This window comes from Halictus rubicundus, chromosome 9 (assembly GCF_050948215.1).
Source record: "Halictus rubicundus isolate RS-2024b chromosome 9, iyHalRubi1_principal, whole genome shotgun sequence".
In the NCBI taxonomy this organism is placed as follows: domain Eukaryota; kingdom Metazoa; phylum Arthropoda; class Insecta; order Hymenoptera; family Halictidae; genus Halictus; species Halictus rubicundus.
Genome location: NC_135157.1, coordinates 11114135 through 11128515, shown reverse-complemented (window position 1 = coordinate 11128515; position 14381 = coordinate 11114135). Strand labels below are relative to the sequence as shown.

The window sequence follows — 14381 nt, the reverse complement described above, 5'->3', positions numbered from 1 at the left end:
GCGAGGGTACCAACTACTGTGGGGGTTCCAATTACTGTGCCTACATTAATTACACTTATTTTTAAAGCATAATGAACATTACAAAAGAGATATAATATATTAACCGATTTGAATGAAGAAAATTTAATATCTCCCTTGTTTAGTATTTATTATGCTTTAGAAATAAGTATGATTAATATAGGCAGAGTAATTGGTACCCCCACAGTACCTGGGACCCTATACCTTTGTGAAACTTCCTTTAAAACAACCATAGATCCGCTTGTTTATTTATATTTCTCTGCTCTGTGGCGTTTAGGACCCCAACCTGTTATTTCTTCTTCAATCGTTTAGGTACATTTTTGTTATTGCATACAGCACAACCTGGTATTTCTTCTTTAATCATGTAGGTACATTTTTTTAGGTTGCACATGCCACGACTGATACGATCGCTTGTCCATTGACCTCCACATTCTACAGATCAGTTAAGGATGAAGCGTGTCCACGAAAAACACAGTGCACACCTCGCTTTTTGTCCGTGTTCATTATTGATCGGCAAGAACGTCGAAAGTCCCGTATGATTTACGGCCGGCGATTGTTCAAAGCTTAGAACAACGCGTTCAAACATTCCTCCGAACATCGCCGCCTGCAGGTGAAGCAAGAACCCATTCAAGGTAGAAAGTTAATTATGCGTATATTTTTCTTATTCGTCTCGATCGGCGATACACTCGCGGGTGATAAAAGGGATCGTAAATTTCTCCGGCTTTCACCCTCGATCGGTGATCGCATTGTTACGGAATAATAATCCTTTTGCCGATCGATCGAAGCAGTTTAACGATTAGAACGGACCCGTTGCTCGGCGTCCTTGTGGAACTGGACCGTGGGGAGGGGAGTGCGTCCATTTTCTTCTCTCCATTACGCGTTAATCTGCTGCAACGATCGTGCCACTGACTGTTTCTCTCTCTCTCTCTCTCTCTCTCTCTCTCTCCCACTCTCTCTCCCTCTCTCACTCGCGATGGCAAATGAATTCCCCTTTCCCGCCGCGATCCGCAAAACAGCAAATGGCGAGTCCTAATTTTCCGTAATCGTTAAAGTTCTGATCAAGGACGAGCCTCGGTGCGGTACTCGGTTCTAATCATGCTTGCGGAGCGCTTTGCCGTTTCACGGTAACTTTTCGTCCCTTTACCACGCTCGGATTAGGTGTCTGCAAGCGTGCAGTGGCTTCCGGAAGCGTTGGCACACGAAATTTTCGCTTTTCAAATTGAAAGTTTATCGATGTTGCCTTACCTACCGGTAATTTTGCAATAGTCTTTTTTAAATCGAAGATCAACGGATCAGTACGCCTCAATAAATTGTTCAAAAGCGTTAGAAGGGGAAATTAGAGTGGGGGAGCCATTCTAGATCCATGGCAGTATACATTAGAGCAGTCCCGGCAAGGGCGCCCGCCGATGCCCGCGGGCACAGCTGAGGGCAATGTGACGTCAGCGGGAAAAATATTGCCATAGGCCGAACCATCGAAAGGAGGCGTGGCCAAGTCGCTTATGCCCATGGAACCAAATTCTCTGCCCGCACGGGCAAAAGCTGAACGGAACTGCAGTAGAGGTTACAACGTTTAAATTATTGTTCTAAGATTTTTGAAATTCGTGTAGCTTCTCTTCAGAAGATCGGCAAAAGAGGCTCCGACCTTTAGGCTAGGCGGTAGCATGTTGAGTGAGAGATGATTTATCTCATCCGGTGATCCTTCGACGGCTCCCTTAAGTACCACCGAGTCCCAGAAACAAGAGATTGCCGTCACGAGGCTAATTGATCGCGAAGACAATGGATTTTTATCCCAGTGACAACATCGTCCTACCGTCAGGATCGGCGTGGGTGAAAGCGACGGGGACCGCGGACCGGAATGCATTCCTGTGCGCAGGTCAGCGCGTTCGTCGTGCCGTTTTCTGTGTAATTAACTTAATAATCGTATCACTGGGCTTCCAATGTCCTGAGAACTCCTTTCCCCGGTTATGCGCCGAGCAAGTACGTTGCTCCGTTACCTATGACGTTCGACAGCGCGCGCAAACGTTTCTTGCGGAGCGGGCGTGGCATTGGTTGCTCTTTGGGGCAGCCTGTTGGCCCCGTTCAAGTTGGGGAGGCGTGGACACGCGTGAATGTGAAAGATACAAAACAGAAAAGGAAAACGATGAATTTGATAAAATTGATAATGCCAACTGTTCTGTTTTGTGTAATCAACTGTAGAATAAGTAGAATAAGTGTTAACATAATGAAGCTAAACGGAATCTTAAGTGGAATGTTATTCGGTTTTTAACATGTGCTAATGTCAACGACCATATCACACACTGGAAAAAACCGATTCTCGTCCGATCATCGAAGTTTAAACAGTGTTGAGCGCGGTTAGTACTTGGATGGGTGACCGCCTGGGAATACCGCGTGTTGTTGGCAGAATTTTTTTTATTTTTCATTCGTTCTTATCGTTTAAAACGGTAGATACCATTGCATAGTTCTCTTCATCTCGTTTTCAAAAAATTAGAAAATAGCACAGGCACGCCGACGGATTTTGATAACAGCGACGATGTGCCCGGCGGGAACATGACAAAAAAACTTTGAAGAGGAAGCTGCGAGCCAACAGAGTTGAGAGATCATGCTCTACATTGCGACTCTGAATTATTCTGCATCTAGTGGCTCGAGTGCTAATGAGGGATTCTTTTGTGCCTCGGTGGCAAGGTGACCCGGCGTTAGCCAAGTGGATCCTATATTCTTTCAAAAATTCAAAAATTCAATAATTTGAAAATTCAAAAATGTAATAATTCGAAAATTCGAAAATTTCAGAAATTGGAGAGTTACACAAACTTTAATAACAGCAAGCACGTGCCCGGCGGGAACAGGTGATAACAAAGACTTTGAAGACTGAGCTGCGAGTCGAAAAAGTAGATAGACCATACTCTGCATAGATTGCGATTCAGAACTACTGCGCATCTGGAGGTTGGAGTGTTAATAAGGGGTTCTTTTGTGCCTCGGTGGCAAGGTGACGGGCGCTAGCTAAATGGCCGTGCGACCACGCTCGCTCCTGAAGAAGGGCGCAGCGGCCGGGGATCGATTCCGCACGGATGCTGAAGTTTCGCATTGTTACGCGGCTGACCTTTATCGTAGCTCACGGTTCCGCCTTCCTGCCCCGCCAGTAGTTTCCCACGGGACGGTGCTCGCTTTTCCCGCCAGCTCTCTCTCTCTCTCTCTCTCTCTCTCTCTCTCTCATTTTCTCCCTTTTCCTCACACGCGATCCTTTTATTTCTGATCCGCGGACTCGCAGCCGCGCTGGCCGCGCGATGATAAACCTGCGCGATACGTGAAACGCCGAGGAACAGTGAAAGCTGTCCAGAAAGCCGTTCCGCGATGTTTAGGGGGGAATGCTTAATATAGAAATATATGCGCACAAATATCCAGCGGACGTCTCTCCCGCCAGATGAAACAGATATGAAGATATGTATGCTCAGAGGCGGATAAGTTCACGCACGCTCGTGACCTACTCTGCTCCACTGGGCCACAGGATTGAATAGCGTAATCTGCTGACCATGCTTGTCCGCAGCTGGCTGGAGAACATTTTTTCGAGCACGCTATACCTCCACGTAGCTTGACTTGATCCTCGCGTGCTCCTTATTTTACGTTATACATTACACAGTGGAATTTGCGAATTTCTTTTCTGAAGGTGAACTACTGTAATCATTATTTCATAATTATTAACAGTAGTGATTATTCCGTAATTTTCAAGAGCCTATGGGCTGAAGACTTTTTAATGGGTCCTTCGATAGCAACAACAATCTCAATTGTGAACCAACAAGCCAGTGACGTCGTCTAAGAATTTCTTTGAGGATTATAATGTAAAGGTTTTCAAGCTTCCTTTTTGTACGGCATAATTATCGGAAATTCTGTTAATGGAATTCCGGTAGGGACAGCGTTAAATTAATTATTTCCATCATACCAGTTTCTTAGAAACGTTGAGGTGACGTTAGAAACGCGTTGAACTAGCGCAAGGGGTGGATGGGGGTTGCACAATCACAAGGGATCCATTAGCAAGATCAATGAGAGTTTATACTTGTGTGAAATTGACAATCTATATTTTAGCCACGCGATGAATAATGTCTAAAGTACTTTTGTTTGAAATCGTGTTCCAGAAGAAGTTGTTTCGTCCCAGAGGAATGGTCACGTGATGGACAGATATTTTTCTCAGGTAAACGTAGTAGTAGGATTCGTAGGCCACGTTTGATTTCCATAAACCAAATTTCGAACACCTACGATCGTAACCCGATTTCTATGGTCGTGCTCGTTCAAGGTCATTTAATGTCACGGGTGGGAGAAAGGATGAAAGTGAGCACAGAGTCTGAAATAGAAGGGTTAGAGTTGTAGGTAGTTGAGGATTCATGGTTCCATTTGAGAAAATGGTGTGGACCCCACCGTGACCTTTCTACGGAAAAATTTGCCCTATTATCGTACCCTAAATGTCAGCAATGGGCTCCAAAAAATTGCACACATTTTACCTGTAAGTTTTATCAAAATCGTGGGAAGTCACTTGGCTAACAATGTTGGAACTGTATGTACAGTTTCGCCATGAAAACGTAACTCGGACCCAACCTAGACTTTAGAACACCCTAACGTGACCTTTCCGGGATAAAAGTTGCCCTACTCTGAAGCTCCTGAATGTCAACAATGGCCGCCAAAAAGATGCGTATCGCGTGTTTCACAAAAATCGGTGGAAGTCGGTTGATTAAAAATGTCGAAGCTGTACGTACAGTTTTGCGATTAAGAGTGTCGTGTGTCACGCGAACGCCAATTGATTTCGTGTCGCTTTAATGGCGCCACGATCGGACAGGTAAGCGTATGCGACTCTACTTTTCCACGATTCCCGTGAAAATTCTGTCTTACTTTCTATCACGTGTCGGGTCGTTGCTGCACGCGATAAACGGCTGCGTGCCTCACACACACACACTCACTCTCCGGAGTAATTGTATAAGAGTCTATTAAAAAGTGGAAGAAAGTTCGTATTTCGAAACTCTCGTGCGTTACGCCAATGGGAAAATCTGTTGAAAGTGGATCAATAGTTTGTTTGATCTCCATTCAAAATTAATTGCTGCTTCCAGTGGCATCACACGTTTGCAATGTAATCAAATTGTCATTGGCATGAATGGTGTATCAAGTGTATCCAGGACACTCGAAACGTATGATGTTCCTCGCTCGCGCTAGGTGGCTTGTGTGCTTTACGTCATAGTTTCGAGATCCTAACGTATCCACTTTTCCCCGAGTACCTGAAACATACAATTTTACTCGAGTGAAACTTTTGCATGACGTACTCGAGTTGAATTAGTAGTACCTACCTGTCTTTACTCAAACCGTGTATGACAGTGCAGGCACCTTGAACGCATGTAAAACATGCAATTCAGGCACGTTGAACTCTGAACAATCTGATGTTGCAGCAACATTGAAACTGAGCAGATCAGGTACTTCGGGCACTTCGGGTATGTTGAATTATAATCAATTTCATGCCACAGGTAAATTGAAATTGAGCACATCACGTACTTCAGGCACGTTGAACGCGGTCAGACATTTTGAACCCGAATAAAACAATCCAGGTACTCTAAACTCTTATCAACCTGGCTTTTCAAGTACATTGTAATCAAATGGACCAGGTATTTCAGGCACTTTGGCCATGTATAAAGTAAGAATTCAGCCATTTTAGCTTTGAGTAGATTACTTGCTTCAGGTACTTAGAACTTATGTAGAATAGAGAGTCCAGGTACTTCGAACCCAAGTAAAATATGCAATTCAGGTACTTTGAACTCTGGGCAATCTGACGTTTCACAAACATTGAAAATTGTGTAAACCAGGTACCTCAGGAACTTTGAACATGTTCGGGTACTTTTATCCCGAGTCAATCATGCAATTCAGGTACTTCGAACTCTAATTAATCTGATGATTCAAGTACATTGAGTCGTGCAGACCAGGTACCTCAGGCACTTCGAACATGTTCGGGTACTTTGATCCCGAGTCAATCATGCAATTCAGGTACTTCGAACTCTAATTAACCTGATGCTTCAAGTACATTGAATCGAGCAGGCCAGGTACCTCAGGCACTTGGAACATGTTCGGGTACTTTGATCCCGAGTCAATCATGCAATTCAGGTACCTCGAACTCTAATTAACCTGATGCTTCAAGTACATTGAATCGAGCAGGCCAGGTACCTCAGGCACTTGAAACATGTTCGGGTACTTTGATCCCGAGTCAATCATGCAATTCAGGTACTTCAAACTCTATTTAACCTGATGCTTCAAGTACATTGAATCGAGCAGGCCAAGTATCTCAGGCACTTGGAACATGTTCGGGTACTTTGATCCCGAGTCAATCATGCAATTCAGGTACCTCGAACTCTAATTAACCTGATGCTTCAAGTACATTGAATCGAGCAGGCCAGGTACCTCAGGCACTTGAAACATGTTCGGGTACTTTGATCCCGAGTCAATCATGCAATTCAGGTACTTCGAACTCTAATTAACCTGATGCATCAAGTACATTCAAATCGAGCAGACCAGGTACCTCAGGCACTTTGAACATGTTCGGGTACTTCGATCCCAACTAAATCATGCAATTCAGGTACTTCAAACTCTATTTAATCTGATGCATCAAGTACATTCAAATCGAGCAGACCAGGTACCTCAGGCACTTTGAACATGTTCGGGTACTTCGATCCCAACTAAATCATGCAATTCAGGTACTTCGAACTCTAATTAAACTGACGTTTCAGGTACATTGAAATCGAATGTGGACCCGGTACTATCGCTATGACTTACTTCAGTGGCAGAGAGGAGGAGGAGAGACAAATTGAATGATCGATGGTACAGGTGACGCCGTCGAGGATCATCGTGCCAACAAGATCGTGGGCGTCGAGATTCTGTCGCATCGCGAGAAGGCAGGTGAGCACGACGGTCAGGTGAAAGAATCAGGCGGAGGGCGAAGGGGAACGGCATGGCACTATGGCACGCGTGCGAGGGAAGGCCAACGCGCCGTGGATGAGCAATGAACTTGACCGGAAGTGGGTCAGGGTAAATCTTCCTCGGGCTCGATGAGCCTCCTTATTCACGGCGCCTCGCTGTGATCCTTCGCGTATGACCAATCACCGGTTTCATCTTTAACGAATCAACCAGCGACGAGCTAAAACGCCGCAATAAATTCCGGCGAGACCAGCGCCGGGCAAACACGTGTTTTACCGATACTTATAAATCACCGACATGAGTCCGTGGCCGAAGAAAGTGCAGTGTAAGTGGCACTTGCAGTCGGAGAGAAGGTGCACAGATATATCCAAAGCTGGTAGCTAGGAATGAGAAAAATAGAAATTCTCTCTGCTTTATCTTGAATGCGAAACTGTGAAACTCTCCGGAGAGTTAGGACACTTTGATCCTGAGTGGGTGTGTCGCTTCAGGTACATTGAACACGGTTATTGTGAAATTTAGATTGCTCTTGTGTTAAGGCAGAAATCTATAGGTGTTGGCTTGGAATTGGAAAAATAGAAATTCTCTGTGAAATTCTCTCAGGTACTTAGGTTACTTTGATTTTGAGTGAGTTGGTACTGTGAACATTGTTATTGTACAATGTAAATTGCTCTTGTTGTGTTAGATTTTGTACGGTTTTATCATTATACTGATGCTTTTATGCATTTATGACCAATACGAGTCGGTGCAATTTAAAATAGGCAATTGAAAGGATTCAAGAATGTCAACGTATTATTTTTAACTTATTAAGATTATTAAAGGAAAAGAGAAGCTTCCACATGGCTGTTGTTTCTTATAATTATTTACCAACTGTGTTCATTATATCTGAAGATTTGTAAATGCTTCTTTTCCAGTTGTATGCAGTTTTCAATTCAACTGTTCGCCGACTGCAACAATGTGCAAGCAGAAACGCATTGTTGTCGCAAGAGATCCCGCCATTAACCATAATGCGTACCTTTGCCTTCTGCATAATTTCGCCTTAAGGTACAATGCTTCATTTTAAAAGTCAGATGATGTACCTTGAAATTCCCTGTGTAGAATTTGCATCGCATGCATACGGAATTGTCGCACAAAATTCACTTTCTATTAGCAAGTCCTGTTCTCGAAATGTTCTGCTGCAGAAATGTTTATTTGCCCTTTCGCCTTGATTTAGAATCCTCCCTTCGCGCACTGAATTTCACAATCGATCGCAACTCGGATCGGAGTCCGGCGAGACTGTTGCAAAATGAACCAATTTTTTGAAATGCATCCTCCGATCGGACGTCCCATGAATAATTTCGTGGCGCGGCCCGAGCATTTAAAAAATGTAAACGAAAAGCAGCGTCGAGAGAGAGAGAGAGAGAGACGCAGGCGCGGCTTTTTAGATTATACATGCAGTGTGTCGGGGTGAAAGTTGATTGCGAGAAGCAAACGAACGTTTGCCCTTCAACTTTGTGGAATCCGCAGAGTCTTTACACGTGCCATTTTTTTTTCGAGAGCGAACGTGTATCAAAAGTTGTTTCGACAAAGTTTACATCTCCCAGATATTTTTTTCCTGAATTTTAAAAGCTTCTTAATCGTTGTTATGTCTCCTTGCATCTCTGATCACTTTTGCAATTAGATAGCTTACGAAAATGCTTCTGTTGAAAATTATTTCTAGACTTTGAATCTTTGTGGAACGTAAAAATCGTCTACAACGATCGTAAGAAACAGTAACAAAATATTGAATTAATTTAGCTACGGCTGCCATAAAATCGTCAAAAGCCTTGCGAGGGCAAATAAGGACAATAAGTTCAAAATAATATATCAGTAGTGTTGAATTTTTCTAATCTTCTTTTCTTTTCTCTTTCAAATTGTTCCTGCTCATATCAAAGGATCTGGAGAAAATCAAAATGAAAATGAAATGAAACATCACCAAGAAACCCATTTCATAAAATTGCTCATAGAACTGATCTATTACTGTTAGAATATGTCTGAAGTGTGATTAAAGTCATGCACTCCGTCGTCGCGATATATGGCTCCGTAACGCGAGGAGCATCGTGTAATTATTTAATAAATGAAGGCAATTATGCCGGCACGTTTTCAAGTGTGACGCGTGCGAGGCGCTTCATTAAAAGAAATTATCGCAGCGAGATCTAGATTCGTCGGCAATCGTGGTTCACGACAGAGCAATCAGTGCACCTAGGAGTGGTCTACTCGCCGACGAGCATAATCACAGGGACACTAACGTAATTGCTCGGGGGAGTTCTGTAATTCTCAGCGAGGGCATTAATATTCCTGTTAATCAACATCCTTCGGCCGTTTAGTGGTTAACACGTGTGGATCTTTCGGCACCTCACATTTCCACATACAGGGACTACACATCTATTAGATTCAACGTATACTAGTCGAATCGCAACCATAAATTGTCTTTGGATAAATTCTTCGGAGGACAAACTTTCCGATCAATACTCGAAAATCTGTGATATTTACACTGTCATAACTTCGTGATAGAAAGTCGTACGATAATGATTCTGGGCTTGTTTTGGAGCGCGAAGCCTCTACTTTAAAATCCCTCATTTTCAATTTTTTCGAAAACATTTTTACACCACGTAGAATGCCGGGAAATGACGATCCTTTTCGAACACTTTGGCAACGGTAGACCATTCATTGAAAGTTTTCTAAAACGGTCTAAAAAAATCATAGATGAAGTGTTTAAAAATTGTTGTAAAGGGGAGACTCTAAGCTTCAAATCCATGGTAATAACAATGCTCCAAGAAAAATTTTGATGTCGCCAGAGTCGTCTGAATTCGAAGAATTATCGAAAGAAAAACGCACCTCGACTTCCCCTCAATACGCATGATTGGAATGCATCTTGTGCGACGGATGGATCTCTGAAGAAGAATTGGGGGCACTGAAAGTGGAGACTTCAAGCTTGAAAACGAGCCTAGAATGATTATTGTACGATTTTTTTTTACCGAAGTTACAACAGTTTGAAGATCGACAACGTTTGGATAGAATGCTTCTTCAATTTCGCGCGTCGGCGTGTTCGAATTGAAAAACAACTTCTGCGTGGCACCGTTAGCGTCAAAAACGCGGCGCATGAAGGTGAGACGTTAATGAAACAGTTTCTACGTTTTTGCGGAAACAGGATTCAGCACTCGGGGGAAATTGCAGAGAAGCGCGCGCGGCCTCTCCGTGGCTAATAAAGCATACCGATTCTTAATGAACAACAGCGCGGCTCGCGTTCTAAACGGAAATTTATATTGGTGGGGCTTGCTTGAAATTCACGACGCGCGGCCGAGTTTTTCCATCTGCTCGCGCGGGGGGAATCTCGCGGTCTCGCGGCTCCTGGGAAAATTGAAAGAGCCCCTCGAATTAATATTCCATTACGCGTTCCTATCCGTTGTTTGCGGAGCAACTCCTTTCCGCGTAGATCTCGCACGATCGCCATGTAGAACGAGGGATCACGTGATTCCCGTCGCGGTTGATTTATGGGTTCCATTACACCCGGTTTTTCGATCAGGTTTTCCCCCAGAACCCCGGTGATTTTCCCCGAAGATTTTCCCGTTTCTTTCGAGCGGGCCGCGCGCCACGACGCTAACCGAACTATATCGATTTTGCGATAACCGGACGTGAACGGCTAGTCATCGCTGATTGAAGTTTGCGTTTGCACAGGGGGAAGAGATTTTCCAGATTTGTTGGAAATTTTTTAACGAATTTTCTGTTAAAGATTCATCGTCCTTCGTTATTTCCCGTTTTCACTCGCGAAAGATGCTGGAAAACCGGTGAAAGGACTCTTTTGATTATTCACAGGAGTATGGCTTGTGAAAGCTTTTCGGATTAATAAATGAGATGGAAATCGAATGCAAGTGCTAACAATTTAATCGAGAGTTGAATTTTTCCCGAGTAATTACTGGAGGATTTTATGCATTCATGACGAAAATTAGTAGATCCAACGCAAAACAGTGAAATCGTTTGAAGAGTTTGCGAAGTACTGTTGCACTGTTTTTAACTCTATGAAATTATTATTCTGCGTAAAAATCCACAGGCTAATAATTACGCTGTAATTTAATGGAATACAACGTTGAGAAACAAGCTGAATTTTTCTCACGCTCATTTATAATAGCAATGGGTATTGAGAATGTTTTCGCCGAGTCGTTTTACGCAATTCTAAATTACCTTCTACGCCTTCTCGTTGCGTCATCCCCGCAGGACGTTTTTAAACGATGATGACAAAAGCATTAACGAATATTGACATTTCCCTTGTTTCATTTAATCCGAAGAAATGCCGTGCTGTTACAGCATAATACCATAATTCCGGCAACACTGCCTGTGGAATTTGCTGTTCCATTAATTACATAATAGCCAATTCAATAACAAGCACCGTCTCGCCAGCACGATCAAGCGACACTTTGACCTTTTAAAAGCGAGATTTTTCAATGATCGCATATTTCACTAGTTCACCTGGTGGGTAAGTGTAAAATTTGTAAGGAAGCCTAACAAGACTATCGCGCTGATGACATCACAATTTTCGTGAACAATTGGCATGGAATAAATTTCAATATGCGATTAACTTAACCAATTTCATTTCTGCAAAAGCTTAGCCTGAGAACGTTTTCTTTTTTTTTTAAATATTTCCACGGTCCGCGTTTTAAGTAGAACCTATAAGAAAAAACGTTGGTTAATTCCCTCGATCTCTGGTTCTAAAGAAAAGAGATCGAGTGCGCGTTGTTGGAGGGGCGAAACAATTTAGAAAATCGTGATTATGAGGTCGGATGACATCGTAGAAAGGAACGGGGACCGATTAGCCGGGCACGTGTTCGCTGGATCCGGATCCAACGTCGTAGAATCGTGAAAACTGGACCGACCGGCTCCGGTCGTTACTTTCCATCATGGCGTGTATGAAAATTTCAGTCGGCCGGGTTCAACGCGGCCAACCTCCGGAAATTAAAAAGATCACTTGTACCAGGTTTTCGTGTCTCCGACACGCCGGAATATTTTTTCCCGTTCTGAAAGCTCGTTCACGATGACCGAATTGATTCGATCTCTGGAAAATTGCATTACAAAGTTGGGAGATGATTGCCACCTAATAAAAAGCCGAATGTTAATCAACCGAGGGATTACTGGTAGGAATCATTTATTAATATCATAGATAATCCCCTGGAAAAATCACTATTATTATTATTATTCTAGTCACCAAGGGTTAATCTTTAAGTGGACTATTGACCCAGTTCGAACATTGATTTTTATGCAAAATATTTTCTTAATGAGAATTTGAATCGGTTGAAAATAATACTGCATTAAAATTCTTTAAATGTTTTACGACGCGACGATGGTCCCAGACGCCGTTAATTTGATTCATTAATTCGGTCTCATTCTTTCCAGCACTTTGGGCAATCTTTCTCATCAAGGTCTCCGGTTCAACGCCTCCTCGATGGGACCCAAATCTGAGATCGATCTCGACCTCGACTTTCACCCTCGCGCAAGGTCTAGGACACGCAGGTGAACGAAGAGTCCTCTGTGACACCGGAAGCGTTCTGGTTTCACGGTTCTTTCAATCTCTTCCTTCTCCCGCGATTTCGACATTCGTGTCGCCTAGCCGACTGGTAAAGAAGTAAATACTTGGATCATATTTAACGATAACATTTTACCAACCTTTCTATTTTAAATTTGTCGATCTAAAAAAGGAACCTTGTTAGATTTATATTCAACGATCTTTACCATAATGAAGCTAAACGGAATCTTAAGTGGAATATTATTCAGTTTTTAACATGCACGAATGTCAACGACCATATCAGACTGAAAAAACCGATTCTCGTCCGATCATCGAAGTTAAACAGTGTTGAGCGTGGTTAGTACTTGGATGGGTGACCGCCTGGGAATACCGCGTGTTGTTGGCACACTTTTTTTCTTTTTCATTCATTCTTATCTTTTGAAACGGTAGATACCATTGCATAGTTCTTTTCATCTCGTTTTCAAAAATTAAAAAATAGCACAGATACGCTGACGGATTTTGATAACAGCGACAATGTGCCAAAACTCACCCAATGGCATAAAAATGCTTGGATTCCACGGCATGCGCATCGTCAATTTTTTGGCCTACTTCTAACGCTTGTATTACCAAATATCTGCATAATCTCGGCAGCTCTTGGCCAGCGCGCACTAGATTCAACCTTTCTCTTTCGAATGAGCCCTTTACCAGCGACAAAATATTGTTATATAAGGACGAAAAGTTGAGGCACGTGAAACCATTTTTTGACGGTAATGTAGTCACTCTACCTTATCGCGAATCTACGAAGACCGGGTCCTTAATATTATTTAAGATTTCTGAAAGGTGTATTTAAACTGAACGTATTTAAAATCTAAAAATATTACCTACTGAGGTTTCTTTTTAAAATGGCGTCCAAATTGGCGAATGTTCCGTCGCTGCACGGGCATACGCGGTACGGAAACTCGCGATATACGCAGGCGATCGTCGACGACTCGCGATCTTCGATTTTTCGCAATGATAAAGACAGCTCGACGCCCGTAAATTATTTGGAACGCGGCGGACTACGTTTCACATCCTCTCCGCGACCCCGATACCTAAAACCTGGCTCGACTTTCATGGATCGCCCGTAAAAAAGGAGGCCCGTCGAGAGAACAGCTCTCAGGAATACGGCGCGCATACTTCGAACGGTGAAAGTGAAACCGCGAGGCTGAGTTCGGGACCCACGGGATGCTGACTCACATCTATTTGCTTCTTTTCCGCTTCCTTCGTCGCCTCTACGCTGACCGGTCTACGTATGCATAGTAATCTTTCTAGCACGCGGGTATGACGCACATACGGTCATGCAATATCCTTTGTTGCGAGCCTTCTTGCCTCGAGCCTGACAGGATCTGACCTAATTTATCGACTAGTCGCGCGGGAAACAAAGGACGAGGAAGTGGCAGCATACCCTGTCGATGTTCGGTTCGCTGACAGCCTTCGTAATTGCTTTATTTTATTAACGCTTTCGTTGGTACCGTCACGGATACGCGACGTCCACGATCTCCATACTTGAACATAGTCACATTAATTTTATAAACTTTGTGGTGTCCAATGCCAATGACCAACATTTTCTACGATATTCAATTATACTTTGCAGGTTCGCTGGTTCAAAAGTTATGCGCGTTTAACATTTATATTGTATTTTAATACATCATTTTATGATTGGAAAGATGTATCTGCGTATATTATTATTGAACCCTCAATTTTTCCCGAACGTCCAACTTGTCGTTGAGTTAGACGACTAAATTCCGAATTTTTCGTGCCACCTCTTTCAATATCATATTCTCCTAATACAAAACTCAATTTTCGAAAAATTTCGGAAAATTTTTACCGTCTGGCTTGTCGTTGACTTATACTACTGAATTTTTCGTGCCACCTC

The 14381-nt window shown here is 43.1% G+C and overlaps 1 non-coding gene and 1 pseudogene across 1 annotated transcript; both read left to right on the top strand.

Moving 5' to 3' along the window:
- The first annotated feature begins 2295 nt into the window (after window positions 1-2295).
- LOC143357595 (5S ribosomal RNA) lies at window positions 2296-2418 on the top strand (annotated as a pseudogene).
- A 10335-nt stretch (window positions 2419-12753) lies between these two features.
- On the top strand, window positions 12754-12872 carry LOC143357555 (5S ribosomal RNA). The gene has a single exon (XR_013082832.1). It is a non-coding gene; the product is annotated as a 5S ribosomal RNA (ribosomal RNA).
- The last annotated feature ends 1509 nt before the right edge of the window (window positions 12873-14381 follow it).